The sequence below is a fragment of the Lissotriton vulgaris genome, chromosome 4_1 (genome assembly GCF_964263255.1).
Source record: "Lissotriton vulgaris chromosome 4_1, aLisVul1.2, whole genome shotgun sequence".
Classification (NCBI taxonomy): domain Eukaryota; kingdom Metazoa; phylum Chordata; class Amphibia; order Caudata; family Salamandridae; genus Lissotriton; species Lissotriton vulgaris.
This window is the reverse complement of record NC_141691.1, coordinates 157,104,812-157,114,263: the sequence shown is the minus strand read 5'-3', so window position 1 is coordinate 157,114,263 and position 9,452 is coordinate 157,104,812. Positions and strand designations below refer to the sequence as shown.

Here is a 9,452-nt window from a genome sequence, read left to right as displayed (position 1 = left end):
TCTAAATAGCGGTTCCTTAAAAATCGCTATTTAGAAATCGCAAAATGGAATCTTGATGCATCTCCCCCTTATTCTTTTAAATTGCATTATTTATATTATTTTTATTTATTATTTTATGTTATTACCCCTTTACACCCTAAAAACGAATCCCACCCTGCTCCCTTTTACACACCCCTGTACCCCATAATCATAACCCACCCTTACTCCTTAAAATACTCCAACACCCTTAAACACTAACCCATCTTAACCCTATAAATATACCCTGTACCCCAAACCCCAAACCTATCCCTAAACCCTAAAAATACCCCTGTACCCCAAAACCCAAACCTAGCCCTGAACCCTAAAAATACCCCTGTACCTCAAACTCCAAACCTACCCCTGAACCCTAAAAATAACACTGTACCCCAAAACCCAAACCTACCCCGATCCCTAAAATACCCCTGTATACCAAAACTCAAACCTAGCCCTGAACCCTAAAATACCCCTGTACCCCAAAACCCAAGCATAGCCCTGAACCCTTAAAATACCCCTGTACCCCAAAACCCAAACCTACCCCTGAACCCTAAAAATACCCCTATACCCCAAAACCCAAACCTAGCCCTGAACCCTTAAAAAACCCCTGTAACCAAAAACCCAAACCAACCCCTGAACCCTAAAAATACTCCTGTCCCCCAAAACCCAAACCTATCCCGGAACCCTAAAAATACATGAGTGTGTTCTTCTGTAATGTCAATTGTGCTCATGCCATGTTGTTGAGTTTGCGCTATATAATATTGCAGGGAAAAATAAAGTAGGGAAACTCGAGTTCACACACTACTGAATGCGCACTCTTAAGTTCATCAGCAGTGCACTGTGAATCGGAGCGTTTCACAGGCCTGTCACAGATAAGAAATGCTATCAAAACGAAATCCTACAAAACAATATACTACTGGCCGGCAGCAATTCATACCCGGACAACGTCGGGATGGGCTGCTAGTGTGTGTGTGTGTGTGTGTGTGTGTGTGTGTGTGTGTGTGTGTGTGTGTGTGTGTGTGTGTGTGTGTGTGTGTGTGTATATATATATATATATATATTTATTTATTTTTTCGCTCCACGAATGCCGTGGAAGACTGTAAGGCTGTCTGGGCGGTCCGAGTCACAAAGCCGGCGCTTCGCAAAAATATCCGCTCCCAGGTTCTAAATACCATAAAGAACCACTCGGACACCTCGAGTGCTTTTCGCTCTGATTTATTCAGCAAAACGGGAAATACGACACGTTTCGGGGATGAACCCTTGATCAAGGGTTCATCCCCGAAACGCGTCGTTTTTCCCGTTTTGCTGAATAAATCAGAGCGAAAAGCACTCGAGGTGTCCGAGTGGTTCTTTATGGTATTTAGAACCTGGGAGCGGATATATATATATATATATACACTTCTTTTTATAAAAAGTGCGGGGTTTACGTTACGTAAGGTGGTCATATATTAATTAATGTACAGGGAGATATATATTTTGGTTTTACAAAATGTATTGTGTTTATGTAGGGTGTGTATATATATATAGGTAGATACATACTTCTTTTTATAAAAAGTGCGGGGTTTATGGTACGTAAGGTGGTCATATATTAATTAATGTACAGGGAGATATATATTTTGGTTTTACAAAAAGTATTGTGTTTATGAAGGGTGTGTACAGATATATATATATATATATATACACACCCTACATAAACACAATACTTTTTGTACTTCTTTTATAAAAAGAAGTATGTATCTACCTGCACATTAACTGATGCCTGGCCTTCCGACGTAACTTGAAAACAGCACTTTTTGTGAATGTAAAATGTGACTATGGTTATATTAACTGATGGCTGCAGAGACTACAAAATGTGCACAATGCAAAACGTTTTTGCGTGTTTTACGTTTTTTGACTTGTGTTTGTAGAATTCATAAATTGACTGACTGATACAGAAATACCCTTTAGGAGACACATCACAATTTGTAAAAATATAAAATACACAGAATTAATGCCCTCGGAAATTAGTTCATAGTTTATTTTCTTATGTAATTTGAGATTGTTCTAGAGCTTGGAAGCGGCCCAAGGGATGACAAGACGCTGTACAGAGCGTTCAAGTTTGCCTCCTTCCCTGCCCGCTCTTCCGATGGACCCGAGCGCCAGCCCTGCCTCCGCCGGGTGCCAGGGCTGCCTGCTCTGTGGTGCTGCTTCGCACAGATAACACGTCCTGTCTCTCGCTGTCAGTCCCTCTCTCCCTCGTCTCTCTCTCTCCGTTCCTCCCGCCTGCAGGGGTGGGGCGTCGCTGCCTCGCCACCTTCCCTATAACTGTTGACTATGCCAGCGGCAGCGGCTACAGGCGCGCGGCTCTTCTGCTCTGAGAGCAGCATTTGGCGCCCGCTGACAGCTCAAGATGGAGAGAGGACGCACGCGCGCATAGCGCTTAGGAAGAGGCGCGACGGCTTCCAGGCGCACGGGCCACCGGCACGAGACTCTCGAACCTGTCCAACGGAGCAAGGGAGGCAGAAAGTGAGGGCAAGAGAAACACCTGAGACCTGCAGGCTGCACCCAGGAGGCGAGGTGGGTCTGCAGCATCCGGGCGCGACTGGAACGCGCCGGCGTGGATTTGGCGCTAAAAGGTACTTGGAGACTTGGTTTCAGCATCATTGATCCAGACTATCGTGACAGGTAATTTAATTGTAGGTTGTCGGTTCTTTGGTGTGCACAGATTAGCAGCTCAGACGTTCATCCTTCTGTCGCTGATGACATTAGTGCGGAGGGACGCACGCAGGACGCGCCTAGAATTCGAACAGAATAGGTCAAGTACTAGGCGCTACTTTGTCAGTGGCGCCCGTTTCGCAACTGATAGAATATGCCAGCCCGAGCTAGCCTGGCGTGGGAGGCAGTGCCCGCTGCATCAAGCGCCTAGAGTCCGAGGCAGAGGGATCGGTGACTGCCGCTAAAGGCGCCCCTGGGCTTGTACCAGCCCCATACTGCACCGACTGTCCCCAGGAGTATATTATTACTATTATTATTATTACTAGTAGTAGTAGCAGTATTATAGCTATTAGTTTTATATGTTATTATTAAAGTTATCATTATTATTAGCATTATTATCAATATGCATTAGTATTTTTATTTTTAAGTATAGCAATATTATTATTAATTCTAGGAATAATGATAATAACTACTGATAATAATATTAATAATTATTAACATAATATTGTATTCAATGTTTATGATGATGATAACCATAATAATACGAGTAGTACAAATCATGTCTTCTGCTGGGCTGTGACCCATTGGTGCCTGGACTTGAGTCTGTCCTTTGGACTCTGCTCCACCCCTTGCCTTGGGTCCATTTGTGAAGATCTCTGTCATGAGCTGTTTGTTCACATTCTTTTAACCAGGCTGGTTTTAGGGAAGTGCGACTGGTGCGGCCGCACTGGGCGCTGACCTGTGGGGGGGGGGGGGGGGGGGGGGTATGCTGACCTCAGGTGTGGGAGGGGGGGCGTTGAGTTTAGCAATAACTTATGATTTAAAGGCACCTGCTGTAGAGTTTCTTGTGCCTGCAGTTTTCAGGCAGCAAGAAAAATGTCAAGATAACTCTTGTGATAATGTTCCTGCTATAAAGAGTTCAGAGTTTTGTGTAGGGGTAGGTTTGACTCGTCATAAAGTAGCTCAGAGGGTTAATATGCCTGCTGCAAAGAACGCGGACCATGCAGATCATATATCTGTATTTTATGTGGATAGCTGAGTGGATTACTGTTTTTGTCACAGAGATCCTTGTGTCACCACAGTTCATACGATGCAACTGTGGCTGTTACAAACTGTAATAAAGAGCTGCATGCAAACTGCATTAAATAGGATTGGAAGTTATGTTTCACCCCCCCCTCCCCCACCCCCAATCTTTCTTTGCCTATTCCTAATGTTGCTGAAAAGGGTTTGTTTGGGTAGATATGCATTCTTATTAGTAAAGGCAGCCCTTAGCAGTGCTTTAAGACAATTTAAGTATATGTGGGAGAGTGTCTATGGAGAGACGAGGGGCACTTTTGTCCGGTAGTCATAAGGAAATCCGAGGAGGAGGTCACGGGGGCGCCCAAAACGATTTTCTCTGCAACATCACTAATTCCAGCCCTGCTTTTGAACCCCCACGTGCCTGTGCACTTGGGAACGGCTCCCCTTCACTAATTACCTATGCCGTGAAAAGCCTCTGCGCCCCCTACCCCTCAGACACTCCATTGCGCTCTTCTTGACCCCGCCCCTCTCCCTGAAGTGACTGAGGGGTCCTTCATATGGCACCCGGGGCCAGTGTGAGCTTTCGGCTCATCATGAAGACTTCCTGAACTCCACAGAGCTCCTGCCACTGATTCGGGCTTCCTCCCATACAGCCGTTCGACAACCCCACCCCTCGCACTTGGGAGTCTCTACAAGAACCTCGGAATTCACTGTCCTTTTACTCATGGAATCTCTTCCTGCAAATCTCTCTGCAGCTGGCTGGAATATCTGCTTTCCTGTTATTCACTGAACTCTACCTCCTCATAAGAGAGTCTACGTCACATTAGGATCCCCCTGTTCAGTTAGTCACTAAACTCTCCCTGTCATGAGACAGTCTCTACACTCATTAGCAGCACCCCTTTCATGCTATTGACTAAACTCTCCCTGCACCTGAGAGAGTCTACTGATGACAACACCCCCCTCACCAATATTCACTAAACTCTCCCTGCACTTGGGAGAGTCTAATGATGACTAGGACCACCCCCGTCACTAGTATTCATTAAACTCTCCCTGATTTAGAGAGAGTCTACTGATGACGAGGACCCCCCCTTCACCAGTATTCCCTAAACTCTCCCTGCGCTTGAGAGAGTCTTCCGATGACTAGGCCCCCCCCCCACCAGTATTCACTAAACTCTCCCTGCGCTTGAGAGAGTCTACTAATGACTAGGACCCCCCGTCCCTAGTATTCATTACACTCTCCCTGCATTAGAGAGACTCTACTGATGACGAGGACCCCCCTCCTTTCACCAGTATTTACTAAACTCTCCCTGCGCTACAGAGAGTCTACTGATGACGAGGACCCCCCCTTCACCAGTATTCACTAAACTCTCCCTGCGCTAGAGAGAGTCTACTGATGACTAGTACCGTCTCTTCACCAGTATTCCCTAAACTCTCCCTGCACCTGAGAGAGTCTCCACCACAGATTATGCTCCCCCTTTCGTGTTATTGATTAATCTCTCCCTGCTCTTGAGAGAGTCTACTGATGACTAGCAACCCCCTCTGTCACCAGCATTCACTAAACTCTCTCTGCGCTTGAGAGAGTCTACTGATGACGAGGACCCCTTCCCCATCACCAGTATTCACTAAACTATCCCTGCGCTAGAGAGAGTCTACCTATGACTAGCACCGTCTCTTCACCAGTAGTCTCCACCACAGATTATGCTCCCCCTTTCGTGTTATTCATTAAACTCTCCCTGCACTTGAGCGAGTCTACTGATGACTTGGACCACCCCCTTCACCAGTATTCACTAAACTCTCCCTGCACATGGTGCCAAGTCTCCACCACAGATTAGGCTCCCCCTTTCGTGTTCTTCATAAATCTCTCCCTGCTCTTGGGGGAGTCTACAGCTGACTAGGACCCCCTTACTGCCCCTTATTCACTAAACTCTTCTTGCACGAATGTGAGAGAATCTGCAGCTGACTAGTATGTCTCCTTTCCTGTGATTCACTAAATCCTCCCTGCACCTGGGAGAGTCTCTACTGCTGCCCAGGAACTGTCTTTTCCTGCTACTCTCAAAACTCTCCCCGCGCTTGGGTCTCCACCACTGATGATGATCCCCCTTTCCTGTGATTCATTAACCTTTCCCTTCACCTGAGCATGCATGTACCACCGATTAGGGTCTCCCCTTCTATTTATTCACTAATCTCTCCTCGCTGTTGTGAGAGTCTCCATCACCGAGTAGGACCCTCATCCTGTTGTTCAACATGGCCTGGGACCGCTTCGGCTCTTAATGCACCGAGGCTTCCTGGAGGGAGGATGATGAGTTTTGTTTCTATGCAGACGGCGGTGGTGACGGCGGTGGTGACGTTTTTATGGCCATGGTAATGATGATGATGATGTCAGCATTGGTGTAGGTGGTGATAATGATGTTGGTGATGGTGAGGGCTTTCATTATATTATGTTGGTGGTGATGGGGATTATGGTTTCGATGGAACTGATGACTGGTTTTGGCGATGGCAGAGATGCGGGTGATGATGTAACAGTGTTTATGTAGGTAGTGGTGAGTTTGGCGGTGCTGATGTGACAGTTTTCATGATGATGATGGCAGTGATGGTGGTGTTGGCCAAGCTTGTGATGATGAACCAGTGGTGATTCTGGTGCAGTGTTGTTTGGGGTGATGATAATGGTGGTAAAATTATAATGTTGGGGCAGAGATAAAGATAATGATTATCTAGATAAATTACTGAATAGATCTCTTCTGCTTGGGGTTTCCAGATATCAATTTCCCAAACTTGAGTAAAGTAGTGTAACCTACTTCTGATGAAAGTGGATGTCAACGTGTTTGCAGTCTGGATTCTAGGCGCAGATAATTGGCCAGAGGGAGCGGGAGAGATATGATTTGGTTGAAATCAAACATTTTGTTTCAAGTGGAGAAATGGGATTTGGGACTGGCTGGTCCAGGCTTCATAACTATAACCTCAGAGCACACCTTCCCCGGTATGTCCTGCACGAGAGAGGGGGCGAGGGTGGGGATCCCCGGGATGCCACTAAGGTGACGCGTTCAACCATTATTGCTGATCTTTCAAGGCCATCTTTTAAACGAGGGGGTGTCAGAGTAGTGTATATGGAGGGACCCACCTGGCCATGAAATCTACACCCTTATAAGTAGTCGGATTATCACACATCTCCCAGTATTAGAAAGGTGAAAGCGTTTACATGTTTGGTCAGAAAGGCAGACCAGGTCATTCCATTCTCATTGGAATGTATTTGTAAGATAGTTAAAATATGTAACATGTACTCCTCATTGCACCATTATAATGGCAAGACCTTAAAGACGCGTTATTCCCTACTGGTGGAAGTTAAGTGGTGGAAAATTTTTGTATAATGTATAGCATAACAAACTCAAATGTCCACCGCTCAAATTAATTTCATATCTCCCTTTACCAATTCATCACTAATCCTGTTTGAGTTCTGGAGTAGCATGTTATGCCTCAAAAAGTGCTTTGATGCCTCATCAGGGGCACCAAGGGCTGTATAAATGCAAACTTCTCACTCTTCTATCCCTCCATTATCCTTTTCGACCCAAATAACCGACTCACATGTCCACCGCTCAAATTAATTTCATATTTCCTCATATTAATTCAACACTAATCTTTTTTGGGTTTCGTAGACACGTGCTACTCGCCAAAAAGCGCTTCAGCGCCTCGTCAGGGGTAATAAGCACTACATAAACGCAATTAAAATTACAATTACTGCAAACTCAATTGCTGTCAGCCACTCCCAGTATATACCGTTATGGAAGGTGATGCACATGAGAAAAAACGATTTGCCCAGGGTTACACATTTTGGTAAAGCGAGTATTTATTAACCCTTTCGATGCTGATGACGAGCTCAGCTCGTCATCACCCACGGGTGTCGTGTGCTGATGACGAGCTGAGCTCGTCATGACTGCAGCAAAAGAGCAATTTGCAGCACAGCGCAAAAATCCCCGCAGCAGCCATGTGGTTAATGTATAGTATACAATTAGAGAACATCCCCTGCTATGTTCCACACTTGTTTCAGTACTGTGTATGGTGTTCTACTAGATTGCAGTATGTACACACTTTAAATAAAGACATTACCGCTACATTCTTATTAGAAATGACACATTATTATTTTCTGAAATATCAAATAGCTATAGAAATAAAAATGCATCGTGCGATACAGATTTACCTGTGAAAAAAATGATTACAGTGCTGTTGTGCAAAGAAAGGTTGACCGCTGTGCCTGTGCAGTCTGCAACTGTTGACACCGTTTGTTAAACTAAAAACGGCATGCTTGTACAACACTTTAGATTCGAATAGATGTTCAGGGTTAAAGCAGTGAGTTGGTGCAAATTGTTTTGCACACACAGGAAAAAATCTGCATTGCTCATAACAGTAGTGAGAAGTTACAAACTAAACATATCAGTGCAAGGCTTGATAATATCGACCCTCAAATGTAATGAGAATCTATTCTATCAGTGTATAAATAATCAATCACCCTTTGCAGTTCAATACAAATTGTCAGATAAGGGCACATAAAGAAAGGTATAAACTTCAAATTTCACGCCACCCTTGGCAGAAATAAAGGTTTCTTTAAATACCACGCTATTCGCACTGTCCCCGCCGAACATTAGCATTACATAGCATTACAATTTATTCCGAACTATATGTGATGGAGGGTTAAAGTGATTCAAAGAGTAGCAACAACAAGGACCATTCCTAGAACAAAGATGTAAAAAATGGCAGTCTACTTTAAGGGATATTTTACAAACGACATTCTTCACATGATGCACTCTTACAATTCTAAAATTAGCTGAAAGTACATTCAATTCCCATGTGGCTCATTCCACAATTTCATACTTTCTTTTCTTCTGTCAAATTGGTGTATTAAACCGAGCCTTAGTAGCCAGTAGAGGGAGGAAATCGACAGTAAATTGAATGAAAGCTTTTCTCTGATAAATCGTCCAAAACACACATTTTAAGACTGTCACTGTATTGAGGGGACGGTAGACTTTTACCATAACATTAGAGGAGCACGTTTTATATTTTCTTAGTGCAAGCTGGCTCTCAGCTTTAGATGAGCCGGTTTTATATTTTCGTAGACTTACACAATATACACTTTAGACTCTGTCATATTTATGCTGTAACTATGTTTCACATAATTTGTAGGTAGAGTCCACTAGACAGCACCTTTGCTGTCTGTAGCAAGACATGCTGTGTGTGGGCTTGCCAATAACTCACAGGGGTTTCAAGCTCGTCCATTTCTTACTAGTGGTTGCCTTTCTTGTCACTTTCATTCGCCTTCTTCCTAATCATGTCCAAGCTTGTCAATCTTGTGTTCATCCCTCCATGGAGCATAGCCTCATTACCATCTCTTTTCATTGGCTGGCTTCCATGCATCCACTGCTTGCTTTTCAAGCACTTCTTTTTTCTTTTAGGTTAAGCACGCCATGTGAGTGCATGTGTTTTGCAGCTGTCTCCCTTGTGTACTTCTCTCGCCATGCACTCCTTTCTGCTCTTCCTTCCCTGTGTGCTTTTCTTTGCACTCGTCATGTTGCCCCCGCCCTCTGTACTTCCCCTGTTGCTTTCTAACCCTTTTGCATCTCCCTGCCCACTCCCTATTGCTCTCGTTCATCTATTTGCTCCCCCGGGTGCTCCACTTTGCTCCTTTTCCGTGTCATCTGCTATCCCCCCACCCACGCACCCTCTGTGTTGCTCCCCCC

General features: G+C 44.8%; 1 protein-coding gene across 1 annotated transcript in view; it reads left to right on the top strand.

Annotated features, from left to right (window-relative positions):
- The first annotated feature begins 2,289 nt into the window (after nucleotides 1-2,289).
- SERTM2 (serine rich and transmembrane domain containing 2) overlaps nucleotides 2,290-9,452 on the top strand; it is a 172,504-nt gene continuing 165,341 nt past the window's right edge. The window contains exon 1 of the mRNA XM_086918420.1: nucleotides 2,290-2,627. The gene's annotated coding sequence lies outside the window, so the exon portion shown is untranslated. The remainder of the gene's footprint in view (nucleotides 2,628-9,452) is intronic.